Below are 25,305 nucleotides of genomic sequence, written 5' to 3'. Positions count from 1 at the left end.
GCCCTGAACAATGTCTCAGAGGATTGGGAAATCTTCGTCCAAGGTATTTTGGGATGAGATAGACTACCTAGGTGGGACAAGATGTGGTCAGAGCTGCAGTAGGAGGAGATGAGGCGGGCACTTGTGAAGACCTCCATCAACGACAGTAGCAGTAAGGGATCGAAAGGTGTGAAGAAGGAATATAATGTAGCCCTTGCATCAAAGGGTCCTATTCAAGGACAAGGTTTGTAGGGGGAGAAGAAGAAATAGAAGGATCTATCTAAGATCAAGTTCTTCAGGTGTGGCGAGTTTGGCCACTACAGTACTTGGTGTCCTCAACGGAAAAAGGACAAGCAGGAGAAGCAGGATCAGGCGATGTCATCGACAGAGATAGACAAGTTGTCATCCATGCTGGAGGAAGACTTCGCCAAGTTTGTAGCTATACTTCTAGGAGCGAGGTGGGACGATATGGAGCTTTAGTCCCAGAGCTGCGTAGAGGTCTAGGTAAGGTCCATTGAGGTTTGCATCAGATTGTGTCTTCCTCATGGACCATTACCTTGTTATAGGAGCCCACAGTATTCAATATCAGGAGGATCAGTGTCAGTTGATGTAGTTAGTTCCAGAGTGACAGTTGCAGTTAGATGCTAAGAAGAACAAAGCAATGTTGATAGCAAAGGAGGAGGCTCAGTAGCAGAGTCAGTAGTAGAAAAGATTTGTAAGTAGACAATGCAAAGGCTAGTAGTAGTTAGAGATTCAGGAGATAGTTGCAACACAAGGACACAAATGTTTCAGTATTTTGGATGCTTCTTAGTTGCAGTGGTTGCAGTAGCAACAACAACAGTTGAGAGGGAGTTGAGTTGTAGTGTAGATGCAGAGTTGGCAGTAGTACCAGATGTATTGTGTAGTGTCAGCAACAACACATATATAGTAGTTTGGTTCAGCTACAGTGAGTGGCAAATGAATTAGAGTTAGCGCAATAATTGGTGGATAGTGGCAGGCAGCTACAGTTGTCAGACATCAACAACGTGGTTGGAGGATGTTGCAGAGACAAGGTGTTGTAATGGTTGTGCAGCACTAGTTGGAGAGAACATGTTCCTCGCTAAGAGGGAGTGTTAGTTTTTGTAGCATCATATAGTGTTTTGTTCTCAAAACCTTGTGTAGAGGCTAAAAACACAAGATTTCTCCAAAATCGAGAAATCGTTTCGGTAAATTCCACCTAGAGATGACTCAATTAAATTTATTAATAGTAATTAAAAATTTTGCAAGTCTAACTTAGGAAAAGTGGTTAATGAATAAGAATTAATTGAGAAAGGTGAGAATTATCTAGAAACTCACACAGACCCACTAAGACATAATCTTAACCATTGATTAAGATTTAATCTTGGTCATTGGAGTCCCGATTGGAGATTATAAGAAGAGGTCGATGGATAGATGGAGAAAACACACTGCAAATACTCGGTGATGTAGACAATTCGATACTCTAGTGAAGGTGATCAACAGGAGAGATCGAGTCAGAGATCGAGTAGCAAGTGTCATAGGGGCAGAGACAATGATCCAGAAGAAGATTTCCAGTTCCGGAGAGGTAGCGAAAAGTGATTGAATTATTCCACGGTCAAGCTAGCCTAGAACAACTGCAAGGGTCACGCGGATTTTTCGAATGGGTCGCAGTTAGGGTCACGCGGGTTTTCCTACTATAGTCATGAGGATCGTGCAGGTTTTCCTAGCACAACCATGCAGATCGCCAAAAGTAAAAACGACCTACGCAGGGGTTGGACGACCAGTTTTCAGAGGGAGATAGAGGTCGGGGTTTGTTTGTGGAGGGAGAGAATTTTCTCTCCAAATATTTTTTTCAAATTCTTGTTGATTAGATAGCCAACTAGGCTTCCAAAGATTGTACTTAGAAATCACTGCTACATAATAAAATAAACACCCAGCTGCTGCACCAGTTTTCTCACATTGGGTTTTTCTAGGGATATTTGTGCAAAAATAACAGTGTCAATATTTTTGTGTGTTTGCTAGAATTTCTCAGTTCCTATCTTTGCTTTCGCAATTAATTTTTATGGTGAAGAAGTTGCAGTGTGAATTTTTTGTTATTTTTCTGTAAATAAAATAAACTACATAATTAATTTATCAGTTAGAAGAAATATTTCCAACTGCTGCATTTCAAGGAATTTTCACAAAATACACATTTAAAATCTTCAAGATCTAGAAATTCCTTCTAGATCTAGTGAGCAAAAAATGTTTCTCTAGAACCCAACACCTAAATCAAGATACCTATGCTAATACACGATCCAACTACTAGCTATTGAAACAAAAATATTCAATATTACACAATTAGAGCATTAAGAACATCCAACACATACCATAAATCATTCAAAGAGAGATAGCTTGAATTGAAACACCAAATACTTATGCTTTATTATCAAAAGAAATCTAGCAGAGCTTATCTCAATACATCATCAATTGAAGTTCTAATTGAAGTTACAATGAGGAGCTATAAAGCTTTCTTATATAGAAAATGAGAGGGATAAACCCCTCCAAGTGGAAAATAATGGCTAGTAGCTCGATCCATGGCTTGATCCTCGCCCAAAAATTTTGAACCCTAGTTAAGCTGGCACAAATCTCCAAAGGAATTCAATTTTCCTTGTTTTTTGGGTTGGAGGGATCAAACATTGTCTTTTGGGCCATCGGAGGATTTTCAAAAATAGAATTATCATTACTAGTGCAAAATAATCAACTTCTTGGTCCAAAAAAATTGATTTGCTGGGAAAATAGTCTTCCTAGCTCCAATGAATTTTTTGAGGGAATGCCAATTTTAACTTTTACTTGAATTTTTCCCTTTGAAAAATAGCCTCAATAAGGTTTTGATGAGTTTCCCACTTAGAGAGTAATTAATTTTTCCCCTCATTTTAATTTCGTTTTAGACAATTTCTAGCTAATTTATTTTTATTTTTACCAGAAAATTAAATAATAGACTCGAGGAAATTACAAATATTTTTCCACCCTCTAGATGGATCTTTTTTTTTTTTTTGGTAATGGTTTTCTAATTATGAGGAACCATTCACCAAAAATATTCCTAGACGGACTTTTACATCAAGATATTGCAATAATCAACTCTTAGAATGGGGAATTTTGTACATAGACAACCAAATTCTGTGACACAAGACACATGGTCTAGTATGATAAAATACATCCACTCGATAACACTAGGACTCACCTAAGACCTTATCAATGAATTCCACCTTAGCTTTGGGGTATATTTCGGAGAAAAACTCTGCCAATTACTCATGTTTACAAACACAAATAATTTGAGGGGTTAAAAAACTCCTTAGAGAGAAATCCTTTGAGAAGAATCATAGGGTTACCTAGGTGTTGTTACATGGCTTAATAGTCATTCGAATCATTTTACAATAAAAATAACAGAATTTGGGATTACAATGATGATAATGACTCAAAAATTTTGATCCACTGCAAAGTACTCCACTTCTTGGAACTGTAAGCATGTACATGGTCAACACAGTTCAAGAATGATTAAGTTTGATTCAAATTCAAATGATGTTTTCCATTAAATTTGAGTATATATACATAAGTATAATACCTTAAAATCAAATTTAATATAAAATAATATCAAATCAAGATTAAAAATATTCAAATATATGTATGTTATTTAAATTACACAAATTAATTTTAAAATGGTATAATTCACATATGTTTTAACTATATAACCAAATTTATATTATAATATAAAATAACGTATATAATAAATATTATATTTATATGATATAATCTGAAATTAATTAACACAGCTTAGTGGAAAATCCTCACACAGATTTCCAATGGTATGCCCATGTGGGATTATAGGTGGATTAAACCACTGAATTCATTCCCTTTCCGCACATCAACAAGATTCGTTTTTGTTGTGGAGGTAATTTATGCACTTGAATTGATCTAGTGATGAATGTGTTATGTTTTTGTAAATATAAGTACTTTGTATTTCATATCAAAAGAACTGAGTATTACATGAAGATTGTCACCATGGTAATATCCATATCGTCCACCTTGTGAAATAGAGAGCAGAGCTCAGACTACACGACAAACTATTACAATAAACATAAAGCACTAGACGAAAAAAGTCAGAAGTACTAGGAAAACTAAAACCTTCCCAGATTTGCGCACCAGAGAATAAATAAGCCACCGATAAAGAAAAAGACAGATAACTATTCAGAGACCAGTATTAACTCCACCTTTTACCGGTATATGCAAAGAAAACAAACAACGTGAAACAAAAGTAGAGACATCATGCCAAAATAACGCTTGATACAATAGACTTGAAGAACCAAGAGGAAAAGATACGATTCAACTACCTCCAAAGAAATAAGCATTGTGAAACTGCGTTCCAAAGGCATAGCTATGATGCCAGATTTATATTTATGCCCACCAAGTTGCGACCAAATACAATTCAATAGTGTTCCAAAATGCTCATCTTTGCAAATTGCAGACGATTCAGAAAAAGTAAAGCAATTGTATCCAGAAATTAAACCAAAATCCCCAGCATATCAAGAACCACTGAAATCCCATGACCCATGCCTAGGAAAGGAGAAAATGACCAAATATCCCCAGGAGGCTGCCCAGAATAAAAAAAATCAGAGGAACATGTGCAAAATTGGATGACAAAATTACCAGAGTGCATCATTCTAATCATGATCTGAAGAAATCGGAGCAGGTTTCTGAATTTTATCAACCCCAGGATCAATGAGATCACTAGAGGCTGAATCGCTCACAAAGAACTTTCCACCCATGCCAGATGAGTCAACATTGCCCAGATAGAACCTCTGCTTGTGAACCATGCACTTAATATCCTCTAAGAAAGAAAAAACATTATAATTTTCCACTTGTTTGTCCTTGAAGATGAGATGCAACAAAGTCGCCATTTGTTGGTTTAACACCAAGGAACTCATGAAATGAAGCCTCCTTTTCCTAAATCTACCAGGAGTTGGGAACCATTTTTCATTCTCCCCCATCAATTCAGAGTTAGAGTAGTAATGACGATCCCCTACCTCCTTATTTTCTAGCGCCAGGATATCATTCGTCACTTCCAGAGGAAGAACATCAAACACAATAGAAACGGAGTCATAGGCAAAAGGGTGAACCCACTTGTGCCCAATGTTACCTCCACCACCTCTCCGACTACACATTCTCTATCTTGGAGGCATGAACATTTCTGCAAATAAACATTGAGCACAACGACTAATGTAACCTATACTTATAAAATAGGGTGAAGAACGGTATGGAAGACCCAGAATTCCCGACCATAATACAACTGAGTCATCGCCCAATGACCACACCACTAGACCAAAACCCAAAAGGTTATCAAGTTCAACACAATTTAGTTTCATAACCCGAACAAGGCAAAATCCTTGGAGACTCTTTATGGCTCAGACTTGATACTGAGAAATTATAATGATACCCAATTCCCTGAAACATCTCAATACTCAAGGAAAATCAGACACGTCGAACCAATTGCAATTGATCAAAGGCACCTTGCCCAAATTATCTCTACTACCCATTGCAATTGAGAATTTGTCTCCAAGGGCTCACTTAAACAAGGGGTGAATGCATGAAGATGGGTTACACTTTTGGGCCAAATGTGGCGATGAAATTTAAAAAATTTACTCTTTTATCGAATTAAAACCCTCAAAATTCATATAAGCATTGTGAATTTTGATTAACAGTAAAAAGACAATTGCGGAGAATTATGTTGTTGTCCTAATGATATTTTTTGCAAAACATTTTAGTGTCGTATAATCTGTCAATTTTCCATTAAATGAAATGCTTGTCCTTGCAAATTTTGGGACATCTTAAGAGGTATGCGTGTGTTCATTTAACATAACTTAGTTTAAAATGTGTAATATATATATATATGAACATGATATACATGGAGAGAATTATGCTTTTCATATTAAAATTTTATTTTTTTTATGAAAAATAATATTTTTTATTCTTTTTCGAAGTTGGCAAAGTAATATTTCAATTGCATTTTGCAGACACGTGTTTGCACAAGATTTTTTTTTACTCTTTAAATAATTTTAAAAACCCAGAGTACCCTTTTGAAGAGGACTTGTAAACGAATATTTGTATTTTTTGAAATTTTTTCATTTTGTATATTTTATGTTATTGATATTTTATTCAACCCCTTTGAAACTGTCCAAAAAAATTTCAAGCAATATGTTTAAAAGAAATTAGATGAAAAATATCATATGAATTCGAAAATGTAAAATTCTTATGCCATTGGATAGATGATTCCTTTGTGAAATTTTACAAGTCTAATTGCAACAACTAGAAATTTATTCTTCTAACAAGAAATTAATTATGTATTTTATTTTTTATGACATAACAAATAAATCACACTGCAAATTTTCACCATAAAAATATTGCGGAAAATAAAATACCAGAAACTGAGAAAATGCTAGCACACAAAATAAAAATGACATATTTATTTATGGACAAATGTCCCCGAAAAAACCCAATGTGGGAAAAACAGTGCAAAAATTGAGGGTTTATATTATTATGCAACTGTGAAATTCTGAGTACAAATGGATGCTCAAAATTGGCAATCCTTTACAAGATAAACTGGCCACGAAAATTAGTGAGAAATTTTTTGTCTCACTCGACACTGATCTAGCTCCAAATATTGGCACAAACTGGGCTGGTCGAACCCATGCCTCATCCTTCTTTGCAGATGATGCACAAGCCCTCACACACACTACTTGGAATCTGCTCGAATCAAGCCGTCTTTCCCAACTCAGCCTTTGAGAATGACTCTCTAGCCCCTTCGAAAATTATCCCAGCCTCCAGCAACTGAATCGACCCTCTGTCTAGCGAAATCGAACTCTCTCTCTCTGAAGCTTCTGCACATGCCCTGCACAGCCTCACTGAGGAAACTCGTCCCTCCTGTAGTTGACTCTCCAGAACTGGAAAAATTCCTCCAGACTTACTGACTCTTCCCCTCACTGTTTCTGTGTCCCCTCTCTAGCTCGAAGTTCTCGCCACTGAATCACTGCAGGAAACTCGACCTCTGCCAAGGAACTTGCTCTCCAAGTTTTTTCTCCATCAACCCCATTGGCCTCCTCCTATAATCTCTAGTTGGATCACCAACGACCATGATTAAATTGTTATTGATCGCTGAGATCATCTCTAAGTCAATCCATGTGAGTTTTTAGAGAATTCTCACCTTTCGTAATTAATTCATATTAATTAACTAGTTTTCCTAAGTTAGACTTAGGAAAAATTTAAATGATGGTCAGTTAATTTAATTGAGCTATCTCTAGGTGGAATTTCCAGAAATTGTTTCTGGGTTTTGGAGATCTCTTTTGTTTTAGCCTCTCCATAAAGTTTGAGACTAGAACACCATTTGATGCTACAAAAACTAACACTTCCTCTTAGCAAGGAAGGTGTTCTAGTGTTGCACTGCTACAACACCCTTTCTCTGCATCATCCTCCCATACACGTCGCCGATGTCTGACAATTGTAGTTGTCTACCATTGTCCATCAACAATTGCGCTAACTCTGATTCATTTGCTACTGGCTATAGTTGAACCATGTTGCTGCTGACACTACATTGTACAACATGTACTGCTGCCAACTCTGCATCTGCATTGCAACCCAACTAACACTCCCTCTCACTATTGTTGTTACTGCTACAACTGAAAAGTATCCAAAATATTGAATCAATTGTGGTCCCATGCTGCAACTGTCTCCTAAGTCTTTGACTGCTACTAGCCTCTACACTGTCCACTAGGAAATTTGCGCTGCTCTTGACTGTGCACTGTGCCTCCTACACGGTAATCAACACTTCTTTGCACCCCTCAACATCTTACTACAACTAGTCTGCAACTACCACTCTGAAACTGACTACACCAACTGGCACTGAGCCTCCTGCTACTAAATATTGTGGGCCCCTATAGCAAAGGTAATGATCCATGTCAGGAGTAAACTACAATTGTTGCTCCTCTATGGACCTTGCCCAACTCTGTGCAATGTTGGAGTCTAGAACTCAATGTCTGCCCACCTCTCTCGAGGTATAGCTGCATACAAAACAAATTGTTCCTCCAATCTGGAGAAAAACTAGTCTATCTATGCCGAAGTTGTTGCATGCTCCTGCTTCTCCTTCTTGTCCTTCTTCCTCTAAGGATTGCAATGACCGAATTCACCACACCTAAAGCATTTGACCTGCGACAGGTCCTTCTTCTTCTTCCTCCCTCCCTGTGTGCCTTGTCCCTGACTATGACCTTTTTCTTTCCCCTTCGATGCAAGGGCCACATTTTCTTCCTCCTTCACACCCTTCAATCCTTTGCTGCTACTGCTATTGATGGAGCTCTTTACTAGAGCTTGCCTCATCTCCTCTTGTGTGAGATCTGTCTAAATCCAGTCCCACCCAAGCAATTGATGTCCTAGAATGAACTGGACAAAGGTCTCCCACTCCTCAGTGACGTTGTTGAGGGCCAAACGTACACATTCTGTAGGTGGAGGTGACTCTCCTACTACTGCAAGCTCATCTCAGATATCTTGATTTCTGGTGAGATAGGGAGTGATGTTGGCTTCAGGGGGCTTGGACCTAGGTTCAGAGTTAGTTGTCCTAACCAACAAAAACCTGCACTACCGGCCCTTTCGGCAACAACCCGCATAGCACAGGTTACAGTCTCACCCGAGGCAGTATTGGGGGATGCTAGAACCAAGTTTCTGCATCTAGAGGACTATGTGATGCGTTTTTGCCCAAGTACAGAATAGACAAAAAGAAAATCAAATCATGCACTATTCTTCTATGTTATCCTTCCCCTATGACTCTTCTATGACTTCCTTTTATATTCTTCTCCATTACAATACCATGGTCCGCGAACCATGGGCGGGTCTCAAAACAGCTTGACTCTTAACAAACTAAGGGGCTTTGACCTTCTAAAAGTCCCTTTGACTCCTATCGACCTATGCTACTCGTGCTCCACTCCTCAAAATATGGAGACTTTACAATATTTAACAAAACTTTACAAAATTTGACTCAGGGGATCCCGTCCCAACAGGCCCCCAACACAAAGAACAGGAAACGAAACCATTTGTTGGATTGAGGGGGCTTGGACCCAGGTTCAGAGTTAGCTACGCTAACCAAGAAAACCCTGAACTACCATCCCTTTTGGCAACAAACCGCGTAGCGAAAACTGTAATGTCACCCAAGGCAGTATTGGGGGATGCTAGAACCAGGTTTCTACATCTAGAGGACTATGTGATGTGTTTCTGCCAAACTTAGGGCTTTATCTTGACCTTCGCGAACCCTTAACCCTTAAAACCTAGAATTTATAGTAATTAACAGTTAGCAGATTTATGCCCTTCACCAATTACGCTAAACATGCATAACATCATATAAATAAACATATCTACATCTTCGCGAATCTAATAAGTACTTTCCTTGATTAATTGCATTCAACAGATCAAAATTACAGTAAATGCAAAGTTACACAAATAGTTCTTCAAAACAAGCCTTTATTATGCTTTAGATCTTCAATTACAATCTTTCCAACCCTACACACACAGCTGCAAGGCCCCACGCACTTCGCTGCGGACTTACCAAGGTCTCCTCACTCATAGCTACAGGAGCCTTCCCCTTCGCCCAAGTACAGAATAGACAAAAACATACCCAAATCATGCACTATTCTGCTATGCTATCCTACCCCTATGACTCTTCTATGACTTCCTTTTATATTATTCTCCATTACAATACCATGGTCCACGAACCATGGGTGGGTCTCAAAATAGCTTGACTCTTAACAAACTAAGGGGTTTTGACCTTCTAAAATCCCCTTTGACTCCTATCGACCTGTGTTACTCACACTCCGCTCCTCAAAATGTAGAGACTACAATATTTAACTAAACTTTATACAAAATTTAACCCAGGGGACCTTGTCCCAACAAGTGATGCCTTCACCCTTCTTCATTCGAGCATTCCTCAGCTTTTCCTTCAAGAACATTTCTTGCTGCTCAGAAGGATTCTGATTTAGTGTGGCAATAACATCCCACATTTCTTTAGTTGTATTCTTGGATGCTAAGTGTGAGAACATATGATCCCGAAATCCATCAAGGATCAACTTCTTTGCCTTGGCCATCTCCTTATTGTAATTCACTAGCTGATCTAGATCTGTAGGTATGACAACAATGTTTTCTGCGTACTACTTCAGACCATATTCGTCTAGCAAGATTGCCATCCTGACCTTCCAGGTACAATAGTTTGATGCATCCTCTAATCTGTGTTGATCTCGGAGTCCTGTTGAATCGATCACTGTAAAAGTCTCTCATGAGATGGAAATCTCCCTCTTTCCCCTGCTTGGCTGCTAGCACTATTGTTCACGCTCTTTCCTAGGGTGAGAAAATTTTCCTGCTACTACAACGTATTGCAACTAGAACTTTTGGATTTTTGAAACTAGAAACCCTCTAAGAGAAAATCCCTCCATGTGTCCACTTCTCTTCCACCTGACACTGAATCTACTATAGCAAACTGCTGCAAACCCTTTGTGCCCAGACTGAGAGTCTACTCTGTGAAAATACTGAGCTATTGTTTCCTCTACCTACTGGAACCACTTTCCGAACAAATTGACCCTTCTTGTACTCTGCAACTGTAAACTCGACCCCCTATCTAGCACTTCGCACTGCCTGGCTAGGCACTACGTAGCCCCTGGGAAATTCATCCCGTTGTTTCCTCTGAACAGTGAATTTCTCCCTCTTCATCTCTGAGCCTCCTGTCTGTCAACTTGGCTATGATACCATGTGAAATTTTACAAGTCTAATTGCAACAATTGGAAATTTATTCTTCTAACTGTAAATTAATTATGTAATTTATTTGCTACAACAAATAACAAATAAATCACACTGCAATTTTTCATCATAAAAATTCCGCAGAAAAAAAATGCTATAAACTGAGAAAATGCTTGCACACACAAAATAAAAATGACACAAATATTTTTGGACAAGTGTCCCTGAAAAAACCCAATGGGGGACAACTGGTGCAATAGTTGAGGATTTATATTATTATCCAGCAATGAAATTTCAAGTACAACTGGATGTCCAAAACTGGTAATCCTCTACAAGATAAACTGGCCATGAAAATTAGTGAGACAAAATTTGTCTCACCCGACACTGATTTAGCTCCAAATATTGGCACAAGTTGGGTTGCTTGAACCCCTATGTCACCCTTATGCAGAGATGTTGTATAGTCCCTCACATGCACTACCTAGAAGTTGCTCTAATCAAGCTGTCTAGCCCAACTCAACCTCTGAGAATGACTCGCTAGCCCCTTCGGAAATTCTCTCGGCCTCCAACAACTAAATCGACCCTCTGTCTAGCCAAATCAAACTCTGCCTCTGAAGCTTCTATGTAGGCCATGCACAACCTCACTAAGGAAACTCGTCCCTCCTGTAACTGACTCTCTGAAACTGGAAAACTTCCTCTGAACTCATTGACCCTACCCCTCACTGTCTCTGTGTCCCCTCTTTGGCTCGAACTTCTCTCTGCTAAATCACTGCAACTGGGAAACTTGACCTCTACTAAGGAGCTCACTCTCTAAGCGTGTTCTCCATAAATCGCATTGAAATCCTCTTACAATCTCCAGTTGGATAACCAATGGCTACGATTAAATCGTTATCGATAGCTGAGATCATCTCTAAGTCGATCCATGTGAGTTTCTAGAGAATTCTCACATTTCTCAATTAATTCCTAATAGTTAACTAGTTTTCCTAAGTTTTCCTATTTAAATGATGGTCAATTAATTTAATTGAGCTATCTCTTGATTAAATTTCCATAAACGACTTATGGGTTTTGGAGATCTCCTGTGTTTTAGCCTCTCCACAAAGATTGAGAATGGAACACCATCATAAGGACAAATTTTGCCTAAAGTCCGCTAGGGTACAAAATGGTGTTGCTGAGAAATCTGCAGAAGGAGAGCTAAAACTCAATTTTTTAGGCCCTTAACAACTTGATCGAGCCCTTAAAAAGCTCAATCAAGCGCTTAAGGTACAATTTGAAATAGCTCGATCCAACTACTTTTTCTCCCTCACAACTCATCCGCCTGCCAAAAAGTGTAACCCATCTTCATGCATTCACCCCAAGGAAACTAGTAAATTGTCCCCATATGCCCAGACACTAAAATCCATAGAACGAGTGAGCCAAATTTATGCCCAAGGCACAACAAAGGAAGGCGTAAAATTGTGACAAGGAAACAAAAACTTGCCCAAACAAAGTGTAACTTGATACATACCAGAAGAAGTATGAGCCACAAAAGACACCGTCAAACATGAAATTCCAATGCCAAAGAACCCGCCACAAGAATGCATAGGAACAACAAAAGAATCAAACTGAACCTTCCCAAATCAAAGTGAAGCTTGGTGCATACCAAAAGAAATACGAGTCACAAAGGACACCACCAAATGCGAAATTCTAACAATAAGAAGCTAATATAGGAGGCTAAGGAATTGTCCTCACATCCTCACACAATATGCTCATACCTCCTCCCTTCCATCTCCATAAACTGGCACTTGAAATCTCCAAGGCGGCACACATGCTAACACATGGGAATTAACTAATTTATGCCATGCCAACCTGACAAGGAGTCAAATGTAAAGATGGCATCCTCATCGATGTAACAACCGTATTAACACCCCCATCGGGGTTCAGATTACCTGCCTCCAATAAACACTGAATAGACTCAAATTCATCCTCCAATGTAGTAGAATTCCAAGTCTCATCCAAATCTATATCACTAAACCGATAACCCATATTGGCCAAAAAATTTGCTACCTTTTTTCCCACTCTCCTAGTGTGTTGGACAATTACATATTCCAAATTTCCAAGCAAACCATTTATACTTTCCACTATCCCTTCCAACCTCCAACTCTTCACTATCTTCCTTGTAGGTTGACCATTTAAGATTTTTTGAACACATTGGATCGCAATTTGTGAATCTCAATTGGTCAACAGCAATTGAAGCCCCTCACTAATAGAATTTTGAATACCTTTCTCCAATGCCAATAACTCTGTTAGATTGTTGCTAGGCACCCCACAACACTATGTTGATTTTGTAGCGTCGGACAAGTGTTCTAGTCTCGATTTTGGTTAGAGATGCTTAGAAACACTAAAACTCAAGAACCTAGAAAAAGTTTCAAGAGAAAACACCTAGAGATGGCTCAATTAAGTTAATTAATCAGAAATTATGTTTTTCTTAAGTCTAACTTAGGGAAAATGATTAATTAACAGGAACTAATTGAGAAAGGTGATATTTCTCTGGAAACTCACATGGATCAACCTAGAGATGATCTTAGCCATTGATGAGGACTTAATCATGGTCGTTGGTGTGCCAATGAGATATTATAAGAGGAGGTCAATGGGGTTGGATCTATAAACACAAGAGAGAAGCCGATAGTGCAATTTCCTTGACAGATTGAGTTATACAACTACAAAGATCGAGCAATGGAAGAGAGTTCAAGCTAGAAGGGATGCAAAGAGGTAGAGACAATTATTCTGGAAGAAGTTTCCAGTTCCAGAGAGTTAGGAGAGGAGGCCAAGTTATTTCTCCAGGAGGCTACGCAGGGACTACACAGTAGACTCAAGAAGGTAGTTAGATTTGCTGAGCAAGAGGAAGATTTAGTTGCTGGAGGCCAGAATAATTTTCTAGAGGGACAGAGAATTCTTTCTAGAGCAGCAACAGTTAGTTAGAGGCAGATTCGTGGCAAATTTGGGCAAAGTGTGTGAGTGACTACGCAAGGCTTATGCAGTAACTACGTAGAGGGGTCTGAGTTAGCCTGTTTGAGATGCTAACTGAGCCATGATTGCTTGTAGAGGATGGTAAATTTCACTCAGTTGATTTTGCCAGTATTTCTCTCAGATTGGATTGCCAACTTGCAAATCCATAGATTGTACTCAGAATTTCACTAGTGCATAATAATAAAACCATCATCTGCTACATTGGTTTTCCTGCATTGGGTTTTTTCGGGGATAATTGTATGAAAATAACTGTGTCAAATTTTTATTGTGTGTGTGCTAGCATTTTCTCAGTTTCCAATTTATTTCCGCAATGTTTTTATTTGTGAAGAATTGCAGTGTTGTTAATTCGTTATTTGTCGTAACAAAATAAACTGCATAATTTATCAGTTAGAAGAATTAATTATGGTTGTTGCAATTTAAGGAAATTTTCACATGGTATCAGAGCGAGTTTGACAGATTTGTAATGATCTGAATGGAAAAAAATATTGTAGATAATAAAAGCAATGAACTAGCTACAACTACTAAATTCATAAATGCATAACCATACACATTTGAACACGAAAATATGGGAAAAAACTCTTAGTCATTGTATTAATTCTGATAAATATGAGTACAATAAATGAGATTAGTGGAACCTGCGCTTGCTACAACAAGCTAGGCGAAACCTAGGTTGGAATTGTGATGCCCAAGTGCTGGAATGACTCCACCAAAAACCTCTGCGCTGACCCAATAAATTACTGCCACTGTTGTTGTAGGTGAACTGAGATTTCGACCCTCAAATCTACTCCAAAAATTCTACAAAATTAAATGTAGTCTCTCCACACCAACTCCAACAAAACCCAAAAATATCTCACAGATCCAAGGGATGAAAATGGTCCAGGGGTAAACTGCGCCCTCCTCCAACAATTTATGATGTTGGCCGCTGAATGGAACTAGGAATTATACCCTTAGAAATGCTCTTAACATTTCGTGAAATTAATCCTATCCTCTTCTCACAAAACCCACAAAAACCGAGAAAGGGTTTGGGCTAAATCCAACACGCCCCATTGACACCCAAGAAATGCGTGTTGCTCCAACTGGCTGGAAAAATGCTTTGGCAAAAGAATCCTACTCTAGGAGGCCAAATAAATTCTTGGAAAGTGTCATCCAACCCCTGCAAATCACTCCTCCAAACCTCCTTATTTCTCCTTAGCTCAAACTCCCCAATATCCCCGTCAAAATGTTTGTGCAGTAGTTGTCCAGAAACCCCTACGCAGGCCCTGAAATAGATAAATTTGGCCCTCCAAAATGCAACACTCTCAACCCTGCAAATCACCAAGGAAAATCTTGTCCTCCCTATGGATTAATCTCTACAAATCCTCTGGCCAAAACTCCATAGTTTGCTAACTTCTCTCAACCCCTTTGAATTTTCTTTTGCACCCTAGGAGAAGCATGCTCCAACTGGAAATAGTCTGCAATGTAGCTCCTAGAGAATCCCTGAGATGGAGTTTTTCTTACTCCCCTAGGGCAATACTCGAAGTTCACTGAAGGTAGAGGTAGAATTCCCACTCAGAAATTCCTTGTGCTAAACAACATGGTTGTCTTGGCTAAGTAACTCAAGAGAACTAATGTTGAAATTGTAAAATGACCAAAGATGCAAAAATTGAGGCCCTCAGGCTCTATTTATAATTTATTGGCCTCTTCTCCCCTCTTGGTCCCCACTCTCTCTCTCTCTCTCTCTCCTAATTAACACTTCCTTTTCTTTTCTCTCTCCTCCAAGAGTGTGAGTCCATTCGAGTCAAATTTCTCTTTCTTGTGGTCCACACATTCCACTAGAGCTGCAATTTCCCCTTTTTCTCCTAAGTCCCAAAACTAGAAATGTTCCCTCTTTCCAAAATTTCCTCTAATGCGGAAAATAAAAATTGGGGACATGACAGTCCTCCCTGCCAAAAATTTCTTATCCTCAAGTAATGCTTGAAAAAGCGCCCTCTCTGATTGTTGATCACCACTGTCATCGCCAATAATACCAAGGTCCTAGATGTGCCACTGAGTCATCCCCGATCTCTGCACTTTCCTGTCATGAAGGAATCCCTCAATACTAGGACCCTAAGCCATCTTGATCAATGTGAAGCACCCCTTGCTCCACTTACCGTCCAACCAGGTACAAGCTCAAGAAGCCCTCCACATATTATCAATAAACAGAGCATCATGATAATGTAGGACTTTGTCCAACTCTCCATGAAGTTACCCTACCAAGTAGTCCACCTCATGCACCCCAAGAGTAAACTCATGAAGATACATCCCAATCCCTGTGCGAATGAAGTCTCTCCTTTATGAGCTCCTATTGATATCCGCCTGCTAACCAACCTGCCATGCCAATGAAGTTCCCCATGCCATCAACAAGTCACTAAAGCCCAATGGAAGATCTGAATGATCTTCCCCTATAGCAGCTAGCTCATCCCTAAAGGTTGTTGAGCTGTCAAGTACTGTGATGCCTAGATCCCATGCTAGTCTTAGAAGGAAACTGTCTTGTCGACCCTGCAACACTCTGGTCACGACCAACCACCTAATATGCTCGTACCAAAACCTCCTCTCCTATAACTCTCGACCATAATATATGTGTTGATCGAGGCTATGCCCAACCTGCCAAGGTGACTCAGCAATTCCCGTGCTTATCACTCCATGGATGGCCCCAATCTTGAACAACCACCTACCTCGCTAGATAATGAAGACCTCGACGATCCCCCATATGGTAACCTCATAATGAACCGGATCACCTGTTATCCTGACCGTACTCACCAAGTAATGGGGTGCCCCATCAATCAATTGGATCCCTGGATCCACCAACCATATTGGAGGTCCACAACTCCCTATCCTCACTACCTGCTACTGTGACATGTTGTTGGCTGTTGGGACCCCTTTGTTCCTAGTCTTTAACCCTTGTATGGATCCAATGGATGGGAACTCAACCTCAAGGATCTGTCCGGCGTATGAAAAACTGCTCTGCTCCTGTTAGACCACACAACAAAATTTGTTATCCCGGCTCCTGATGATGTACCCGAATACTTCCTGAAGCCTAGCCATCCTCCTGCTAATGAGGACTACGATCCCCTATACGGCGTGCTCACATAACACCTCAGGTTGTCCTACCAATAGTGCACCCTATAGCTCACTCACAGTCACCTCCCTAAGCTTGCGCCTGTTAGCTCATGCCATGACCAAATGCTACCACTAAGAAGTCTCTCCCGAGATACTCTCTGTCCCAACTAACTCTGTCGAGCCAACTTCTCAAGTCTTGCTGCTCGTGATGAAGATATCAAGGGACAACATCCAAATCCTCTGCGCCTACAAACAATGTATAAGTGAGAGAGGCACGCGAGTCCCCATGGATATCATCAAATGATGCTCATCTACATCCCCATAGATCCTACGTGAACTATACCCAATGGCATGCCTGTCGTCTCTATCAGGCGGTCTCCCTAGTGGTAACGCTCCAAAATCCCAATGGGAAGTGTCACACATCACTACATACAACCAAGCATCCCTGCGCTTCCCTGCATAAGGACATGTATATCTACGCCCCTTGGAACATGTAAGCACCCAGTTGCACACCTCTGTGCACTGCTGAACACCACCACTAGCCACCATACCATCCTGAATCATCTAGTATCCCTCCTGTGACGAAGTAGTTGTCACTCCATGTGAAACCTCGAGGTGGTGTGAATCACTCCTGCTCCATAGTGCAAGCCCGCACAACACGACACTCCTCCATGCACCTCTGAGCTCCTCTGCTGAATTCTAAACTCTGTGGCATGACTCTATGCATCACTGAACACCTACGCCAACTGTCACACCACCCTGAATCCTTGACAATCCCACATGCATCAATGCATCCACTACTCTACTAGTGAAGCCACCATGATGTGGGCTACACCTCCTCATCTGCCCTGGTAGACTTGAGTGGCCTAGCTCCTCACTTGCTAACGGGAATGATACTACTATGCCTAGCTTCAGTAGCTCCTGCGTCCAATATGCTAATAGGAGAGCACTGTCTCCATACAATGCCTCGTTTGATGGCTTGTTGATGCCACCTCCTCCACATAGTTCCTGCCAAAGTATGTTGATCATCCTACAAGCCCATGTATTCCAAACACCCCCAGACAACTAGTCACAGAGCCTGCCTACCCCCCTATCAATCCAACCCGACACTAATGTTGATGGAGAGCTAAAAGTGTGTGGGTGCTCGGTCACCAGATCCATCACAATGCTAATACCATCACTAAGCAAGCCCATGTTGTGACGGGGAATCCCATGTGGATCCCAACAATAATCTGGCCCTTGTACTCCTCTAGTAACCCACAACCTCTGCTGGACTATGCTCTTGGCCATGAATATATCCAAGCACCTAGCCGGATCCATATTAATTTTTTTTTTCTTAGGGCTATATTGTTTTTTTCTTTGATAATTGTATTTCTTCATTAACACATTAATTTCACCCCATAACGTCATAACATTATTCATATTTATATCATTATTCAAAAACATATGCAACTATATAGAAAGAACAATATCATCATCATCAATGCAGCGAAACATAAAGGAACAATAGAAGAAAACATTCACACATAGAGACACCAGTATTGGTCGGAGACCAGGGAAAAACCCACTATGGGAAAAACTCTTTCAAATTATTATTTTTATTACATTGTCATCAAATGATTCAATAAAAGAGAGTACAATGATCCATATCTTCATCTATACAACTATCCAACAAAAACCACTGCACAATATCCATGAAATGAACCCAACAATGCTCATACTCAAAATTCTGATTCTGGAGCCTATAACGAATTGTCTTTGTTTTTGGTCCACTGCCAAACACTACAGTCACTGAGAAAAATATTTGGATAACTAAAATTTCATTATTTAGGTCTCAGTCGCATGGAGGAGGAGACATGTGTGTGACTAAGAAGGTTCCAGTCGGTCCTTGGAGCCCATAAGCCAGCCACTGTAGTTTGCAACTGAGACTCAAAAACCCTAGATGGCAATTTCATGGAGGACGAGCTGTGTGTGCAAGTGAGATGCTTCGGTCACACGGATGAGCAAAGTAGCGAGCGACTGTGGTCGAGTTCTTCCTATGTCATGCCTGCGACTGAGACCCAAAACCCTAAAACAAAGATGTGAGCTTCAAACCCTGCAATTTCGTCTTCAAGTGAACCCATTCCTTTGCGAACGTGCCTCAAACCTATGCGAGCCAAAAACCAAGAAAGAAAATAGAAGAATGTTTCATAATGATCTCCAAAGGTCACTTGTATTTATAGCCTTCCAAGGGTGTCCAATTTGTTTTAGGGCAGACCTTATCAAATATGCACATGTGGGCATTTTTTCATAAGTACACTTTCCCTTATTCGATTTGAGTGATCTTTAGGTTGATTTTGGTCCTCTCGAAAAGAAGAATTAAACACAATAATTATCTCCATAAAATGAGTTGTGCAAAATGGAATTTGACCGCACTTGCTTATTTTAACACTCCCTCTCAACTAGGGAGAATTCCACCTACATCATGTCACATGTATTTTGTCATCAAATCATATCAATCACAAGTATCTCATCATTACGTATTGTCTCTGTTCATCTCAATTCATCTCTTGCTTATTCCTTCTTATCTCTTGATTGTACCTTCTCATATGCTAAAAATTCTCGAATATAAAAGAACAAGAATTTTGACATTGGAGGGGAGCTCAATCTACCACCCTCTGTCCATCGGGGAGCCACTGCTACCACCCAGAATCTTTGCCAGCAGGGCGCCCAATGCTACCACCTGGGAAACATTAGCGAGGAGCTAAATCTATGATCCACATCATCATTGGAGAGCATATCATCAGGGAGCACATCTCAACCTAGAATCACATCAAGGAGCACATCTCAACCCGGAATCTCATGGGGGAGCTAAACATCTACGACCCCATATTGAGCAATAGGTTATACATGGGAGCACATCTCAACCCATCATATTGCCTACCGATCTTCCCAACAATGCATCATAATCAGCTTGGGTTGTACACCCCCAAGTACACTCTCAATCGATGGCCAGATGATGAGCTGTATTCCCAACAAACCTAACTTGTGGGTATGATACCAATTGTGGTATACGCTGCAAAGACCAAGATAGGGGAGCAACATCTCCGACCCTATGGGTGAGAGATAGGGGAGAAACATCTACTACCCTATTGTCTAGAGATCCCTCAACCCTAGGAGCCCTCCATCTCAATTCCACACCTTGGGAGCTCAGACAGGGGGGGAAGAGTTGGCTCAGTGTTCTCGATTAGTGATGCTCTCTATATATCATCATGTTCATATCATAATCCGTCCTCCCTCTCAACAAGGTGCCAACCACAAGCCTAAGCTTGTCTCATATTGCAACATTGTCTCAATATATGAAGGTATCTCAACCCCAGCTATACATATGGAATTCTCTGCCAATTGGTTCCCACTCTTTGTCATCGCAATGTCATATCCAGAACAGTCTCAAAAGTCTTTCCAAAAATCTTCTTTATCCTGCCTCATAGCTATCCATGCTAGTAACATCATACTCAACCTCAGTCGTGCTTAAAGTTGCTGAGGTCTCTTCTCAAATCTTTAATGTATTCTTTAATAAATAGAATGTTTTGTTATACCATAGCAGAACTTATATCCTTGTTTCTTTTAACAAGTTTGATATGTCATTGATTATTGCATAATCAGCTTTCACCATAACCACAAGCTTTCGCAAATTTGTAGCGGTCCTAAAATAACACTTGGGATCCAGGTTAGTGGCTTAAAAGCATAAATCACTCTCGAATGAACGTGTCAACACACAAGCTAGCTTGAATGATTGGTTCCAAAGCAATCATTATTCAGAGTGATGTGTCCAATGCTCATGTATACGAGATCTGAGTATGGGAACCAAAGTCCCTTGAACAACCCTTTTTAATATTTGTACATCCCTTACCATCTTCTTTTTAGCACATATACTGCATACATAATTATTTTGTGTTTTGTGGTAATGTCCTTTTCATTATTATAGTTTGTCTCAAAACCATTTAGTTACAATCTCTAAAGGGATTGTAAGGGATAATCTAATTCATTATTAGTCATAAATGCACATTCATATATGATTTTAATTTGTTCGGCCAGTCTTTATTAAATCATTTAAACTTTTGTTTCATGGTCCATCTGAACTTTTATGAACCCTAAGGATATAGCTGGAATTTTTAATTCTTTTTATGTACAGGGATGAACCTTTTTCCAATCTTGATTCGATCGGTCGTCTTCATAAAGAGGTACGCAATTCTATTCACCAAAAGAAGACTCGTATACCAAATTATAGCTTATATATTAATGTTTAGTATAGTTCAATATTTAATCAGGAATGCTACCTAGAATTGTTCTTGAATGTGAGGACTAGCACGTTTGTAAATTAATGTTGCCATCGTATTGATGTAGATTGAGTTGCAGTTGACTAAATCAAATGGCAGTACGACTTTTGGAGATTATTCAGAGCTACTATTTAAAAAATACTATGGCTTGCAATACTTGCAACAAATATAGCAAGATGCTTGCCCTATAATTCTTATATTTAGAGATTTTTTCTTGATTCAAGCATGTTTCTTGGTTGGTCTCCTGTCTCTTAGATCGCTCCTTTATTGTGATTTAAAATATGTATATACTCTTTCCTAGTTTGCCTCTCTATTGTAATTTTCAATATTTAATAAAAAATAAATAAAGGTGGGTTCACTCAACAAGCATATACACAAGAATTAAATTGAATCTGAGCAGGATAGGAAGTTTCTGCCAAGATCACATTACCTCTTGTTCAAATAAAGTAAATTCTGAATCTTCATATGTTTGATTAGTTGCGTTTGAAGATTCAAATCATGTGTTATTTTCATTCCATTGTTAGAAGCTTGTACAAACATGTGGGAAACATGGTGCGTTTTTAACTTTTCCAAAGTTAGAAAATTAATATTCGGTACTAATCTATGTATGCAACATGATAAATGAACATATTTAGTAATAAAAGGAACATGCCAGGTCATTACTTCATTACGAAAAAATAATTCAGAAAATGTTATTTTTGTTAATTATAAACATGTAATTCAATTTAGCATATAAGTGTTGAAATTCTACAAGGGTGTGCAGTAGAATACAATTTACTGCCAGATAATTACTTCTTAATGATTTTCACACAATATTATTATGTCACTGATATCATTACGAATTACACTTTAGAAAATTTCAACAGTCAAGGCAGTAGAAAAATAATGATCATAGAAAAACGACCATGTACAATAGAGATAATAATTTTACTGTAGGAAACCCAACTTTGGGAGACACCCCAACAACTTTTCTTCAGGAGAGATTCTTTAGCAAATTTTAGAAATCAACAATTTGTCTAGAAATATGTGCCAATAATCCATGTCAAATACCATTCAAACCTAGTCAAATAGTAGCAAGATAAGACTGGTCAAAACTAGTCAAACTAACTTAGTCAACTCTAGTCAAACATTCAAAATCTACAATAAACTCGGTTGGTCAACTTCAACCTTGTGATCATCCCTGCGGTCAATGGTCAATAGACCTACAGTCAGATCACTATAGTCAACCTACATGTGCAACCTTCTGGCAGTCAATATGCGGTTCGTCAAACCTTCAGTCAACACTATAAAGATTGCGGTCAAATCTAGTAAAAAAAAAACTTGGTCAAATTCTGGTAAAACTCCATCAGACAAATATCATCAAGGTTTGGTCAACCTCAGTGAAAGGGAAAGATCAAAATCGTTTTCCTTCCTCACATGTGTGACCATCCAAGAGAGAAGATAGACCTTAGAAAAAATAGATCAAACTCACTCTTCGTTGATGATCAAATGAGACATCAAGGTCATCTTATTTATACATGTCGAATGAGGCGTCACAACCCACAAGACACACTCGCTCATGGTTGGCTGACTTGACTTTTATGGGCCGAATTGATTTTAGTAAAAATAAAATTTACTTAATTCTTCTAGGTTGACTTGAAGACCATTGAGCCATGCAGGAATACTTCTTGATGTTACACAAAAATCAACACTCCCTATTAACAAGGGAGGTATTCTCCTTAGTTAAAAATAAATTTCTCCTTGGTTAAAATTTCTCTTCCACTAGAAAAGTTTGTGATCTTGCTATGTTAATGTAGTGTCTCTGCACATGCACATCTATAAATATAGATCACTCCATCCTATAGCAAGAAATGTGAGTATCCCGAGACATTTACCCCTAGCAAAATTAGCATCACTTCTCAGGTAAATGTATCAATCTCCTCTAGTCAAATCAACATGACCCACCCAAATCAACATGGTTTCTCAAGAGAAATTCTTCCCTTGGACCATTCACCCCTAGCCAAATCAGCATGGCCCAACCAAATTAGCATAACTTCTCATGTGAATGTATCCTTCTTCCCTAGTTAAATCAGCATGACCCATCCAAATCAACATGGCTTCTTAGGAGAGGGTCTGCCTTTGGGCCATTAACCCCTAACGAAATCAGCATGGCCCAACCAAATTAGTATGGATTCTAAGGTGAATGTATAATTCCCCAACTATTCAAATCAACATGACTACGTGGGAGAATATCTGCCCAATCCTGCAAAGACATCAACACTCCCTCTCAACGAGGGAGACATTCTGCATCATGCCAAGCTTGTCTCCGAAGTATACAAAGTTTTCTCTAAACAAATGCTTGGTGAGAATATTCACAATTTCCTCATCTATGGATATGTATTGGAGCTTCATTGCTCCTCTTTGCACCATGTCTTGAATGAAGTGATATTTGATCTCAGTGTGCTTTAACTTGTCATTAAAAGTTGGATTCTCCAAAATCTTATCACAAATTTGATTATAAAAAATATCAAGATTGTCTTAAGCTCCTAATCAAATAAACATGCAAGTAGGTTATGAAACCACACTGCTTTGTGAATTGTGGCATTAGCTGCAATATACTCTGCCTTTGATGCACTGAGTGTGACAAAAGTTTTCTTCCTAATAAACCAAGGTATCATAGTTGATACCAAGCTAATGTAATATCTTGATGTGCTTTTTTTGTCCTCTGTACTCTCGACCGAATCTAATTCAATGTATCCATGTAGCCTCAGTTCACCACCTTAGACATATCTCAAACGATATCCAACTATACTACACAGGTACCTCAACACATGCTTTGCTCAACTCAACCATATATTGGCTCATGGTGTTCATTGCAAAGAAAATATCTAGCCTAGTATTAACCATGTACATCAAGGATCCAATCAACTACTTGTACATTGTGGGATCCACCAAATATAAATCTGAAGTAGAATCACCTAGCTTCTTCATATTTGTCACTAGGTGTAGCCATGGAATTGTAGTCCATTATACAAAATCTCCTCAAAATATGAACAATGTATTGCACTTATTGAAGGAAGATATCATTTGATCTTTGCCACCCACCAATCCCAAGAAATAATATATCAAGCCAAGATCCTTCATTTGAAACTCCGAGGCCAACTCCTAAATAAAATCCTATTATGCTAATCTTGGCTGCTCCCTTTGTACCCAGTGGTTTATTCTCGGCACAATGTCTAGACAAGGAGAGACTGTTAGTACTGGAGGAGCTGTCACTGTTAGTACTGGAGGAGCTGTCACCTCTGAGGGCGCTGCTCCAGAGGTAATGAGCAGGGAGGTTTCCGTTGTTGTGTCGATGATGTCGAGGTCGCCTAGGTCGAAGCCACACCAGTGAGATAAGTGCCCAAACCTAGGAAGGACAAGCAGAAGAAGCCCATGCAAGTGTGCGGGTCACTAAGGAAGCATGCTGCTACACAGGCCTAGAGGAAAGAAAAATCGAGTGCTGAGGATAAGGGGAAAGTGGTGGATTTCGAGGCCGAAGAGGGCACAGAGGACATAGACACCGAGGGGGTGGATCCTATATCCAATTTTTCAAATTATATCCCTCTGCACAAGGGAAAAGTGAAGGTCCCTAAGGACCCAGATGCAGGAAAATTCCTCCTCAATACACCCCTGTTACCAGAGAACATCACTTTTGAAGGTCCACGCTTGGCGCGAATTCCCCATATCAAGATGGAAGACTGGGATTTGGCGGACCACGAGAGGTTCCCCCACTTGGCAACAGAGAACTATATGAAGAGGGTATTTTACAAAGAATCAAGTGTCACCGTGCTGGAGCCTGTGGAGTGGATTCACAGAGTGAATCAGTCAGGGTTGCTAAACCTATTATGGGTGCCCCACTACCACCACTCCAACATCAACCTCATAGTGATCAAACAATTGCTAACCTTGGTACATGAAATATGCGTGTGTCTTAGCACATCGATCCCAATCACTGATATGCTGATCCATCAAATCACGCTGTTGCCACACTTGAGGTTGAATTTGGCCAAGGAGTTTGGCAGAAAGACGAGCGAGCGCGACCTCGCAGAGAAAATGAAGGACAAATTCAAGCTCGTGAAGAAGCCATGCGGGTACTCTATTACCTCAATCA

The 25,305-nt window shown here is 39.6% G+C and overlaps 1 long non-coding RNA gene across 3 annotated transcripts in view; it reads left to right on the top strand.

Moving 5' to 3' along the window:
* The window catches only part of LOC149259531 (uncharacterized), a 241,052-nt gene extending 219,577 nt beyond the window's left edge, over nucleotides 1–21,475 (top strand). For all 3 annotated transcript variants that reach the window (XR_016247379.1, XR_016247374.1, XR_016247376.1), the window contains one exon: nucleotides 21,241–21,475. This is a non-coding gene — a long non-coding RNA (uncharacterized LOC149259531). The remainder of the gene's footprint in view (nucleotides 1–21,240) is intronic.
* Nucleotides 21,476–25,305: the final 3,830 nt, after the last annotated feature.

This window comes from Pinus tabuliformis, chromosome 6, assembly GCF_031772625.1.
Source record: "Pinus tabuliformis cultivar Carrire ecotype Pingquan chromosome 6, CPIR1, whole genome shotgun sequence".
NCBI classification, from domain to species: Eukaryota; Viridiplantae; Streptophyta; class Pinopsida; order Pinales; family Pinaceae; genus Pinus; species Pinus tabuliformis.
This window is presented reverse-complemented; position numbering and strand designations above follow the sequence as displayed.